Raw genomic sequence first — 12,376 nt, forward strand, 5'->3', positions numbered from 1 at the left:
TGTGGTTTTTGGCCAGGGCTGGGTTTGAACCCTCCACCTCTCGTATATGGGGCCTGGTGCCCTACTCCTTAAGCCACAGGCGCCGCCCCTACATAATTATTTTTAAACATAAAAACATCCGTTTTCCCCTATGGAAATCTAAAGTGTTCTGTGGTAGAGTTTGGCTTAGGGCATTTTTTCTGCAGGGATTACACTGAGCTGTGTGTGTGGTTGCTTAGTGAGAGACTCAATAGTATTGGGGGATCTCTTTCCGTCTGGGTGCACACAGACGTACACTGGCCTTTTTCTCCGCTGTGTGGTGTTCCAGAGGACAGAGCCATTGCGGTTTATTTAGCCTTTCTTCTGAGAATGGGGATCGAGGCGATTTCTATGCTTTTTGCCGCTAAAACATGATGGCCGTGAACACCTGTGCCTCTGCTCGCTTTGTCCTCTGGGATCTGGCCGCTGCTTCTCCTTCCTTCCTCGTTCCCTCCCAGCTTTTCATCGCTCCCTGTTCTTCCTAGACGCGGCTGTGCTGTTGCTCTCTCTGTGTGTGTGTCTGTGTGTGCTGTTGTCTGTTTCTTCTCACTGTGGGTTTGTGTTAGTCAGGGTCCCAACAGGAAAGAGACAGAGCTCTGGAATGTAGGACAATCTGAGGAGTTTATTTACAAAGGTGCTATGTTGCAAGATGTGGGAGTCGAGAAATGCTGACGGATTTTGCAGAAACCCAGGGCTAATAGTGGTGCTGTTGTGACCAGCCTACTCCCTAAGAGGGGAGGGTGGGAGTAATGACCAGGCCCTGGGGACAGATGGTCACATGGGGAGGCTGCTGTGAGAGGAGCCAGAGCCTTCAGCTAAGGGGCCACCTGGCCTGAGGTGACCCAGGGGAATGAACATCCTCATCTCACTCTCCTCCAACACCCCTCTCCTGCCAGGGCAGCCCGTTGGCCAAACCCAAAAGGAAGCCGGAGGGTAGGGGAGCCCCTGATGGTGGCTGTTGTAGTCAGCCCTGGAGCACGGAGAGGGGTGCAGAGGGAAACTGGAGCACCAAGCAGAAGGCATGTAGAACATTCTTTGTCTGGGTCTGTTATAAAGTTTTTTTTTTTTTTTTTGAGACAGAGCCTCAAGCTGTCACCCTGGGTAGAGTGCTGTGGCATCACGGCTCACAGCAACCTCCAACTCCTGGGCTCAAAGGATTCTCCTGCCTCAGCCTCCCAAATAGCTGGGACTACAGGTGCCCGCCACAACGCCTGACTATTTTTTGGTTGCAGTTGTCATTGTTGTTTGGAGGGCCTGGGCTGGATTCGAACCCGCCAGCTCAGGTGTATGTGGCTGGTGCCTTAGCAGCTTGAGCCACAGGCGCCGAGCCTGTTATAAAGTTTTATTTCCAGTCTTTGGATTACTTTGTCCATCCATCCACCCCATCCATACATCCATCCAGCTAACCAACATGCATGGAGCCCTCCCGGGGAACCTGTGCTAGGCAGGTGGTGAGAGGCACCTGTTGGAGGGGTTGATGCACCTGTGAGCCTGTGCCTGGTCTCTGCTGTCCCCCACCTATCTCTTTGCGTGTCCAGTGCCCCACCTTGTTTTCAACTTTCTTATTGATACACCATCCTTCTCTTCCTGTGTCTGACTTTGCCTTGCTCATCTCTGCTTCTTCCCTCTCCAGAGGAGAATTATTGAATTTTGCTCTGAGGCTGTGCGTCATTCCTGCAGCGTATGTGTGTGTGAGTGTGTGGGGTGTGCTAGCTGCTTTTCCCCTGCAGCTGTCTCTTTTGGGGGGGCTTGAGGAGTTTTTCTCTGAAGTCCTGGCGTTCTCATTGATTTCCCTGATCCAAGTTCCAACCTCCCTTCCCAGAGGTAATCTCAGTTATCACCATGATGACCAAAGTAAGCCACAGGAGTCTTTCTCTTTCTGGTTCCTTTATCTGATTCTATTCTTACTCCTTGAGTTATGACATCTATCCATCCATTTGTCCATCCATCCCTTCATCCATCATCAATCATCCATTTATCTGTCCATCTATCCACCACCATCTTCCATCCATCCATCCATTCATCCACCCACAACACACAGTAGCTACTGGGTGCCAGGACCTGCGTCCCCATTTTTGCTCCAGTATCGCTGTGTGTGAACACGTGTGTTGGTCTCACCTTTTCCTCTGAGCATGATTAGAGCTGCCCCCACCCTCTCTGTCAGTTAGCTCAGTGCTGGGCTGTTTGTCCAGCCTCTCCAGCTCTCCTTCCCCAACTCCTCCTCCTGTTCTCACCCCTCAGGCCCCCAGGCTGTCCCAGGCTTCTCTGTTCACTTCACTCACATTCCCTCACCCGAGGTCCTCTGTGCTGAGGCCACTCTGGCCCCTCCTACAGCCTAGACTCCTTTCCCTTCCCCTGGAGCCAGTGGCCTGACCTTGAGGAAGCCCCTACCTGGCCCCTCAGTGCATGGCATCACTTCTGTACCTGTACTACCAGCACTGGAGCCCAGAATCATCTCTGACTGTCTTCTGTCTCCACGGCCCCGCTGTTCCTTCTTCCTGCCAAGACCTCCTCTCCCTCCCCTCAGCCCCTGCCTCAGCCCAGCTATAGGAATCTGATGCCTGGACCATATCCACCCACCCATCCACTCACTGCCAAGTATCGTGTGAGCACTTCTCGGGTGTCCTGCTGATGACACAGAGCCCCAAACACCAGGCTGTGTCCTGCAGAAGCGCAGCATCACAGAGAAACTCCCTCAAGTTCTTGACCTTCTGTTTGTATCTCACGCCTGCCCTCTCCCTCCTCCTGTCCATGGAGGTGCCAGGGAGGAAACCCTTAGCTCTGCTCCCTCACCCCTCACCCCCTATTTCTCTGTGGCCACCTGTGACTGGCCCTGAACCCACTGCCAGGCCCAGGCAAGTTGCCACCAACGTCCTGATGGCCAAACCCAACCTGCTCTTTCTTGTCCTACCTCAATGTGATGGGCAGTCCCTGCTGCAAAGCTTTCTCCCCTCTGCTAGCTCCGAGGATGCTGATGGCTTAGGGCTTTTCTCCTCCTCTCTGGCTGATCCTTCTCTGCTTCCTTTGTAGGATTTTCTGTTCACCTTCCTCGGAATGTGGCTGAGCCCCAACCTGACCTTCTGCTGCCTCTTCCTGCTCTGCCCACTCTCCTGGGGCAGTTTCTTCTGGGAAACAAAGTGGGTTGCTGTCCACACCCATTGCACCCAGCCGAGCCCAGACTTGAGCGCTCATCTACCTGGGCTGGGGTTTCCCATCCTCATACTCCCCCATCGCCCCCTCCCACCCCACCCCCTGTGCAAGAATAAGGCATTCTTGAAAAGAAAAAGGGAGGCTGAGAGTGAGTGGAGAATTGGAGTCTATGTAGATTGGGGATTTGCAAGTTCAACAATAAAGTGGGGCCATGAGAGCTGTGGGTTTGCCCACAGGAGGGGAGAAGCCAATGGACTGTGGATACTAAACTGCTCAGGGTGAGGTGTCCACCAGGTGGGGGGTCGGGACAACCGGTAGTGGCCTGGACCCCCCTATAGAGAACTTGCTGGCTGACGCTGTTCCCCAAGACCCCCCAGGCCCGGGCACCACACGTCCTTCTTGTCACTCAGACTTGAACCGTCCAGGGAAGAGGGTCTGCACCTGGATTCCTTTCGGGTCCCAGGTGAGAGACGAGGATGGGCAAATGGACAAGCAGAAGGTGTGTCTTCCTCCCTTGCCGTGTCCTCTCTTACCCTTTATAAAATTAGTTTTTAATTACACAAGTGGTTCACTGATCTACTGTGTTTGTAAAAACAAACAAACAAAAACAAAACAACAAAACAAAACGCAAGCCTCACAGATAAGAGGATAAGACCGGACACTTGCCCACTTCTCATCCCATCTAGTCCAGGGTCCAAATTGTGCTTCCCACAGGAAAACAACAGTATTGATTTGAGAGAATCATTGCAGAAGAGTCTCTGTAAGTTGACTGCCCAAGGGACAGTAAGAAACTGGTCAACATAGGGAGGTGGTCAACATAAGGAGCTATGCCTACTCTACTGATATGTATATATGGTGCAAGTCAGTCTGTGAACATTAGGTCAACTTAAGGAGGGGGGCAGTAGGGAGGTGGTCAACTATGGAGGTCAACTATTATTTCTTGTTTAAAAAGGAGCGGTACTGTGAGTGGTGTTGGCTTTGGCTTTTTATTTTGAATGGGGAGTCACACTGAACTGGGCATGCGATTCCGTGGTCTGCTCTGCCATGAGCTTCTCTCACGGTGCTAGGGCAGGGGGTGAGGGTGCAGATGGCTGCCCCTTTGTACCTGGTGCTGTGCACCCTGTGGGTGGGCACGCGGCTGCTTCCCCACACGCACTAAGACGCACAGCCTGCCTTCCCACCTCTTCCCTTTCTGCTCCAGGTTCCCCAGAGTCTGTGCTTAGCACCCAGAGCCTCCCTGTGCCTCTCCTCCTGTCCCCGACCCCTCAGCTTCACATCGTCACTCCTCATTCTCTCGGGATTTGGTCATTGCTTGGTGGGACACCACGTGTTCAGTGTGTCTGTCCTGCTGGGGGTCACACCTGTGTGTCTCCCTCTCCCTGGGCCCTTATCAGGGTTCAGTCTTGGGCTTAACCCACTTTCTGTCTTCCCACCCCTGAGCTTGGCTCTCTGGGTGTATGTGTGGCTCATGGGCCTGGGCTTGGGTCTGCCCCAGGGGAACCCACCCTGCCGCCTTTTCCTGGGTCAGTCTTTAGCCCGTGGTTGGCAAGTTCCATCTTGTTTGTCTGGGCATCCAAGTGTCTCCCACCTGCTCTGTCTTCCCTGTCTCCGTGAGGGTCCATCTGTCCATGCACCCACTCTCCCTTGAACCATCATCTCCCCACCATGCATGTGTGTGCACGTGTGCGCTCCCACTGTGTGCTGTGTACCTGTCACCTCTACAGGGGTCTTCGTGAGTTTTGCTCCCACTGTGTGCTGTGTACCTGTCACCTCTACAGGGGCCTTCGTGAGTTTTGCTCCCACTGTGTGCTGTGTACCTGTCACTTCCCACAGGGGCCTTCATGAGTTTTGCCCCCACTGTGTGCTGTGTACCTGTCACCTCTACAGGGGCCTTCGTGAATTTTTCTCTGAGTCTCTGAGAGCAAAGACCCTCTGCCCAGCCCCTGGCCTGTCTCTGGGTCTGTTGGCATCCTAACTTTATGCCTCTTTGTTCATGTGTACGTGTGTACATATATGTCTGACATGAGTCTCCCTCCAGGGCACAGTCAGGGTCATTCTCAGGAATGTTCATCTTTCTGTCTACACACCTGGTGCTCGCTGAGCTCCAGGTCGTGGTCTGTCTACAGCTTTCTTCTCCCGCCCTCCAACATCAGGCCCCGACTCCTGGTCCTGGCCCTGCTTCTCTGGTCAACACGCCTGTCCCTCGCCTGCTACCTTGAACCCTTAACAGCAGCCTCAGATTTGGAACCATACACACGCAGCTTGTCACCCACAGCTCATCCTCACATCCCCGGCCATCACCTCCCAGGCCTCAGCACTGAATGTCACCCACCTGAGCATGAGCAGCCAGGCGTCATCTCTGATGCCCTCTCCTGTCACCCATGGCCCATCCATTGCCTCCTCTTGTCATGTCTCCATCCAAGGGCTGGTCAATACCCCAGCCCAACTCCCCAGGGCCTGTTACCACCCAGGACTCAGCATCTCATGACTTGACCATGGGCCTGTAGTAACCGCTGCATCCATTCACCCATCCACTCATCCATCCATTATCCTCCCTCTCTCCCCTCCTCCCTTCTTCCCATCCCTCCCTCTCTCCCCTCCTCTCCTTCTTCCCACCTCTTGATCCACCCATCCACCTACCCATCCAACAAGCATGCCCTAAACACCTACTGGGTGTTCTACGGAGGATACAGCTCCCTCCGCCCAGCCTACATCCTGTGTGGCGGAGTCCCTGGGGAAGCAGACCCATCACTGCACTGAGAATGCAGGGTGATGCAGGGTGCATCCTGCGTTCTCCCGTCACTCTGAGCATCCCAGTGTGAGCATCCCAGTGTATGCGCCACATCTCTGGATCCACTCTAGACCCCACTGCTGAAGCATTCTGTGTCCGTGCACCCCACTGAGGACCCCACCAGCAGCACAGATCCACCAAATCCTCGACCAGCTCTGTGCTTCCCATTTCTCCTGATCCAGGATGGAAAACACAGATAAGCCCCTGGCCTCTGCTTGCCTCCCACTTCCGCCCAGGGCTGGCTCTTTCCGCAGCCTCCCTCTCCATCTCCTTTGATCTCAGCCCTTCCAGTCAGTGTGGTTGCCCCAGCAACGGCTGCCCGTCCATCCTGCCTCCCCTGGGTGCTCTCAGCGGGTGAGCATACTCACCTCCTGCACACCTCGGGGCCTGATCTCCTTGACCTTGGTTCCTATCTCCATCTAGTCCTCTCTCCTTCACAGACCTTTCAATCTAGCCTCGCCACAGGGGTGGCTCTGTGTGCACCTGGGGGCTTGGACAAAGTCTCCAAATGACACAGTCCATTTTCTCTCCTTGGGGGACCTCTTGCGGGGGAGGTCTGTCCTGGTTTCCAGACCCCCTTTCCTTCCTGGTCTCCCACCTCTTGGGCCATCCCCCTCTTGTTTCCTTTGCAGCCTCTGGTGCTCCCATCAGCCCCTCTGTGCCCTGCAGATCTCACCCCTGCAACTCTGCTGAGCAGGGTCAGGGGAAGGCCCCTGGAATTCCGCTGTGCTCCTTAAAGAAGTCTCTGAAGCCTTTTCCTGGGACCCTATACTGTCAGGGGATAACTCCCCTGCGCTGAGCACCCAGAGGCATCTCCCCCACCCCCTCTGGGCTGCGAGCTCCTCAAGGGCAGGCAGGATCTGCATCAGCACCGAGCGGGGTTGGGGCACGTCTGTGGCTGGAACGAGGAAGGATAGATGGACGCCTGGGGATCTCGAGAGGGCGCACCCTTCCTCCTCCTCCTCTGTCTCATATTCCTCTTTTTCTCCCCTCCATTTTCCCCCTCTTCTGATTTAAATTATTAGTTGTTAATAGTACATGTGATGTACAAAGAAATTCTCTCTGGGCAAAATTAAAGTGTGATGGAGAAGACTGGAGTCTCTTTGCCCCCACATCACATCCTCACCCCATCAGGGGAAGCCACTGCGGCCAGTTCTGTGCGACCCTGTGCATATATATGTATCTCTCTTCTCATCCTGATAGAGCTGCTTTGGGGGAATGTTTTTATTTTTATTTTTTTGAGACAGAGTCTCACTATGTCACCCTCAGTACAGTGCTGTAGCGTCACAGCTCACAGCAACCTCTAACTTTAGGGCTTGAGGGATTCTCTTGCCTCAGCCTCCCAAGTAGCTGGGGCTACAGGCACCCACCACAACACCCTGCTCTTTTTTGGCTATAGCTGTCATTGTTGCTTGGCGGGCCCAGGCTGGATTTGAACCCTTCAGCTCGGGTATATGTGGCCGGTGCCCTAGCCACTGAGCTACAGGTGCCAAGCCTGGAGGGATGTTTTAAAATATAAATGCTATTTACTGTGTGCAGGGTTTGCCAGTGGTTTTTTTGCTGTGACAAGACTTGCCCTGAGCTTGTGGCTGCATGGTCTTCAGAGTGCTGGAGCCAGCTTGTACTGAGGGCAAAGGCCAACTGTGGGTATCTCTTCCAGCTCTGCTCAGCAGTGGCTGCTTAAAACTGGCCATGATGGTAGTATTTGCACCCCAGAAATGGACATGAGCTACACCTTGGGAATTCTCCCCCACAGAGGGCCAGTGTGTGCCCTATTTCAGAGTCAGTGCCAGGGTGGAGCTGCGTCCTGGGGGATCAGCTCTCCTGGGGGTGGACCTGTAAGTTGTTTTCTCTTTTTCCTCACGAAAGACAGGGACACCACAAACACGGTGCTCAGGACTCCCCTTCTGCCGTGTTGTCTTCTTCTGGGTTTGGGAGTGGTCCCAGAACTTGCGCACAGTCTGTGGGTTTTTTTCCATCTCCCTGTCTGAGCAGTCACATGCTCCCTCCCTCCTTCCCTCCTTCATTCTTCCTCGTTTCTCTCTCCTTTCTTCTTCTCTCCAGATTTGGCCTTTGTCCTGAGGGTCACAGTTTGTGTCCTGGGATATGTGGGTCACAGCTATGCCCTGCTCTTTTTAGTCTCTTTAGCAGGCCTTGTCCTCCCTCCCTCATTTCCGGGTGTGCAGAAGTGTGCCTGTGTCTCTCTGAGTCTGCCTGAGGGTCCCACCTCCCCCTCTTCATTTTGTCTTTGAACTTTATTATTGATGGAGCCCCCGCTCTGCCTCCGCCTGCGTCTCGCTCAGCTACGCTTCCTCCCGCTCTCCAGAGGAGCTTTATTGAATTTTGCTTCGGGTTTGTGCGTCACTGCTGCTCAGTGTGTATATGTGAGTGCATGTGCGTGCGTGCATGTGTGTGTGTGTGTGCCTTCCACTTTCCCCTTCGGCTGCCTCGCTTGCTTTCTGGGGATTGTAGAGTTTTACTCTTTCTCTGTGTGTGCCTGTGGGTGTGAGTCATGACTCTCTCCGGAATGGTCATGGCAGGGCCCCACTTTCTCCGACCTTTTCATGGACTCTACATCTGTCTGCAGAATGCCCAGTCATCTCCAGAACAATGTCTGTCTGTCTGTCCACTCTTCTGTCCCTGTTCCCTGGCCTTTCCTGCCGCACCTGCTCCCTGCACAAGCTCTCTTTGGACACAGAGCTCTCTGTAAGGCCTCCCCGATCTCCTCTACCCTAAAACCACCCACCCCCATTTATTTTTGCCTGTTACAGATTTGAAGTCAGTGTTTTGTTTTTTTTTTTAAATATTTACACGTTTAAAGCTGTATTTTATGTCACATTTAAAAATGAGGATCTAATACTCTCAAATACCTACCAAAAGTAGATTACAATGCATGAAGATCACATAAAATGAACTTGACTTCTCAGTGTCACAAAGAACAAACGTTTGGAATACAAAAAGTCCAGGGATGGATATTAGAAGTAGGAAAAGGCTGGGCGGCGCCTGTGGCTCAAGGAGTAGGGCGCCGGTCCCACATGCCGGAGGTGGCAGGTTCAAACCTAGCCCCGGCCAAAAAAAAAAGAAGTAGGAAAAGGTACAAAAGAAGTTTGCTTAAAAACACCAAATTTTAAAAAAGTGGCTTCTCCCCCAAATCCAAATAATCGTGGTCTAGGCGACTATCAGAGTAAATGCTTCCGGTGCTCATTCCTTTAATAAGAACGAGCCCATGCAGGTTTGTATGTCCAAGCGTGTGCAAGGGACATGCACACCACACACAAGGATGTACACCCGCAGGGACAGACATAGCTGGGTTTTGGTGGTTCTAGGCACTTTGCATCCACATTCTTAAGTCTGCTGCCTTCCCATGACGTTGGACAAGTTACTTCTTTGGAGGCAGGACATTTTCTTCGAAAAAGCCCTGGTTGACAACATTGCCTGCTGCGGAGTATCTGGCCACTACAAAGGAGGACCCGTCATTTGCAGATGCCTTCCCCACTCCCATCTTCTCTGTATCCTTCCATACCGTGGTGGCGGAGCGCCCAGTCCCCGAGGTGAAGCCCGGCTGCTGGAGGTTGTGGTTCTTGGTCTCGCTGTACCATCCGTCAGCCACCTCCTTTCCTGTCTGATCGTAGGGTGCCCATGCCAGGTTCTCCCCACACTGGCCGCGGCTGGACTCGGGGCTGTGCTTGAGGATCCTCGTGCTGGCCAGGGCCTCGGAATACTGCTGGGCTTCCCGGCTGAGCTTCTTGCAGAGCTTCAGAGGGGGAAGCCGTGCTGCTGTTGGTACTCACTGTGGGCCTTCAGGACCTCATTATGAAACTGTTCGGAAGCTGACTTGCCCATGGCCGGCTCCTTTCGTTTTTGTTTTGTTAGAGACTGAGTCTCACTTTGTCACCCAGGCTAGAGTGTGATGGCCATACCTCATGGCAGCCTTGAACTCTGGGCTCAGCCTCCTGGGTAGCTGGGACTACAGGCGTGTGTCACCATGCCTGGCTAGACCCAGTGTTGAGTGGGAGTTCCACAGGTGCCTCAAACGCATCCCTCACCTCTACACCCCTAACCAGTTGCTTTCCTGTTCTCTTTAATGCGGAATGTCACTGCCTTCCCTGGGGCGTGCTGCAGCCAGGAGTTTGGCTGTCGTCTGACTGTTCCAGTCCACTTTCCTTCCTGTTCAGCCACCCATGGCCTGTCTCTCACCCTCCCCGGCCAACTCCCTCCCAGAGCCTGCTAGAACCCTTGTCCCCTGAACCCCTGTAGTGGGTGGACAGACGAGGGGACGACTGTCCCATCCATCCACCCGCCTAGCAAGCCGACATCCACTGAGCACCTGGGTACTGTTGAGGACAGGAGACCCAAAATCTTAGACTGCGTTCTAAGGAGACCAGGGGAGGCTAAACCAGTTATCACCCATGGGAAGACAAGGTGATAGGGACATCTGAAATGTCTAAGCACCATCGTGTGTGTGCACCCCCTCCTCAGCCCCACTCGATCATACCCCCAGTATCCCAGACTGCCCAGCCTCTGATCAGACACCCCTCATCACACGTCCTGTCCTCCATCTCTAGGGACAAAGCTTGGCATCCCCTCCCTGACTCTTCCTTCAAATCTGTGCTGGCTCTTCCCCTTTCTTTGTTCCTCTTCCTTCCACGGCCAGTGTGTTGCCCTGGTGACAGCCATCCTCTTCCTGCCCCCTGAGCCCACTTTCCTCCAGCATGAGGAGAGATGTGCCTTGATGAGCTGTGCTCTTTCCTCCCTCCGTCCATGGACAGGCGATGTGGGAAAGGCACATTGCTCTGTCTGCTTCTGTTCCCGCCTGTCACACCCTGTCCTTGGCAGCTGACTCTGGCCAGCCGCCTTGAGTCCACCATGGTCCCTACATGAGCCCTCCTTGACCGCCTGCTTGCCACATCCCATGGGCCCCTCTTGCCGTCTCACTTCCCTGGCCCCCCACAGGGCCTGGGGGGTGTTCATCCTTGCCTGTAAGGCTGCCCCCTCCTTGCAGGGACCCTGGATGCTCCTGGTGTTTCTCCCCCTGTTGGGCCATTCCTCCTCTGCAGCCGCTGCTCCACGGCTCCTCAGGAGTGATGCTCTGGGCTCAGTTCTCTGCCTTGTCCTGCGCTGTCCGCTCACCAAGGGTGAACCCCTCTCCTCTAGGACTTCTGCTGCTACCCACTGTCCTTCTCAGCCCTAAGGCTCTCTCCATCCATGTACCTGAGAACAGGACCGGGGGAAGGGCTGGGGCAGGGAAGGGTCCTCAGTGTACACAGGACCTCTCTTCCCCAGCCTCCTTCCCTGCACAGCTCCCTGCCTCCAATGGAAGTAGACCAAGCCTCAGGCACCTCTTTGACTCCTGTGGGGCTCACCCAGCCCCACCGTAGGCTGTCGGGTCCCCTCTATAATCACTGGGGACACTGTCTGCCTCCAGCAGACCACCACCATCCTGCCTGGGCACCAGGCCAGAGGCTTCCTGGGTGGCCCGTCCTCAAGCCCTACCTCCCCAATCTGCCCTGCCAGGCCACATTCTAAATCTCCCATCTGAGGCCAGGTGCGGTGGCTCCTGCCTGTAATACCAGCACTCTGGGAAGCCGAGGTAGGTAGACTGCTTGAGTTCAGAAATTCGAGACCAGCCTGAGCAAGAGGGAGAACCTTTCTCTAAAAATAGCCGGGCATTGTGGCGGGTGCCTGTAGTCCCAGCTACTCAGGAGGGTAAGGCAAGAGAATCACTCAAGGCCAACAGTTTGAAGTTACTGTGAGATGTGGGTCCTGCTTCACAGCTTCTGGAGCAAGCCAAACTCTCACATTCTTGGTGACTCCTCCTCTGCCCCACTCCCAGCTTCAATGACCCTCTCAAAGCGGCAGGAAGGCCTGGGCGTTTTGCCACCTCCTGGCCCTTGGCAGGGATGGGCTTTCACCTGGCCTCCCCAGCAGCACACCCCCAGGAACAGCCAGGCACATGTGTGTGCTGGAGGGTCTTTCTTTCCCACCAGACTGTAAGCATCTTGAGGGCTGGGTCTGGATGGGAGTTCTCTCTGGGTCTCAGTACACAGGAGGGGCTGAGAAATGTTTGTTGCTGCAGGAGAGTGTGGGTGGATGGACAGAAGGCACGTCCGTCTGTGGCCATCTTCCTTTACTCCAAATCTGTTTCTTATGCCCTTTTCTACTTCCTCTTTCATTCTTTTCCTTGGAAAAATTAATTTTAACTATGCAAGTGATAGTCTGAACCTGTTCAACTTAAAAAATATTAAAAATATTACAAGAAGGACTAAAAGCTCCTTTGAAATGTCATGCCAGCTCCTGGTTTCTGACTCATCTTCCCATATGGATCCACAGTTATTAGACTGGTGTGAATTATACTGGTAGCTAAACAGGTAGATGATAGAGAGAGAGGGAGGAAGAAGGAAGGAAGGAAGGAAAGGA

The 12,376-nt window shown here is 53.9% G+C and overlaps 1 pseudogene; it reads right to left on the reverse strand.

Moving 5' to 3' along the window:
* Nucleotides 1–9,286: 9,286 nt before the first annotated feature.
* Nucleotides 9,287–9,805, reverse strand: LOC128573876 (Golgi-associated plant pathogenesis-related protein 1-like; annotated as a pseudogene).
* Nucleotides 9,806–12,376: the final 2,571 nt, after the last annotated feature.

This window comes from Nycticebus coucang, chromosome 21 (genome assembly GCF_027406575.1).
Source record: "Nycticebus coucang isolate mNycCou1 chromosome 21, mNycCou1.pri, whole genome shotgun sequence".
Lineage (NCBI taxonomy): Eukaryota > Metazoa > Chordata > Mammalia > Primates > Lorisidae > Nycticebus > Nycticebus coucang.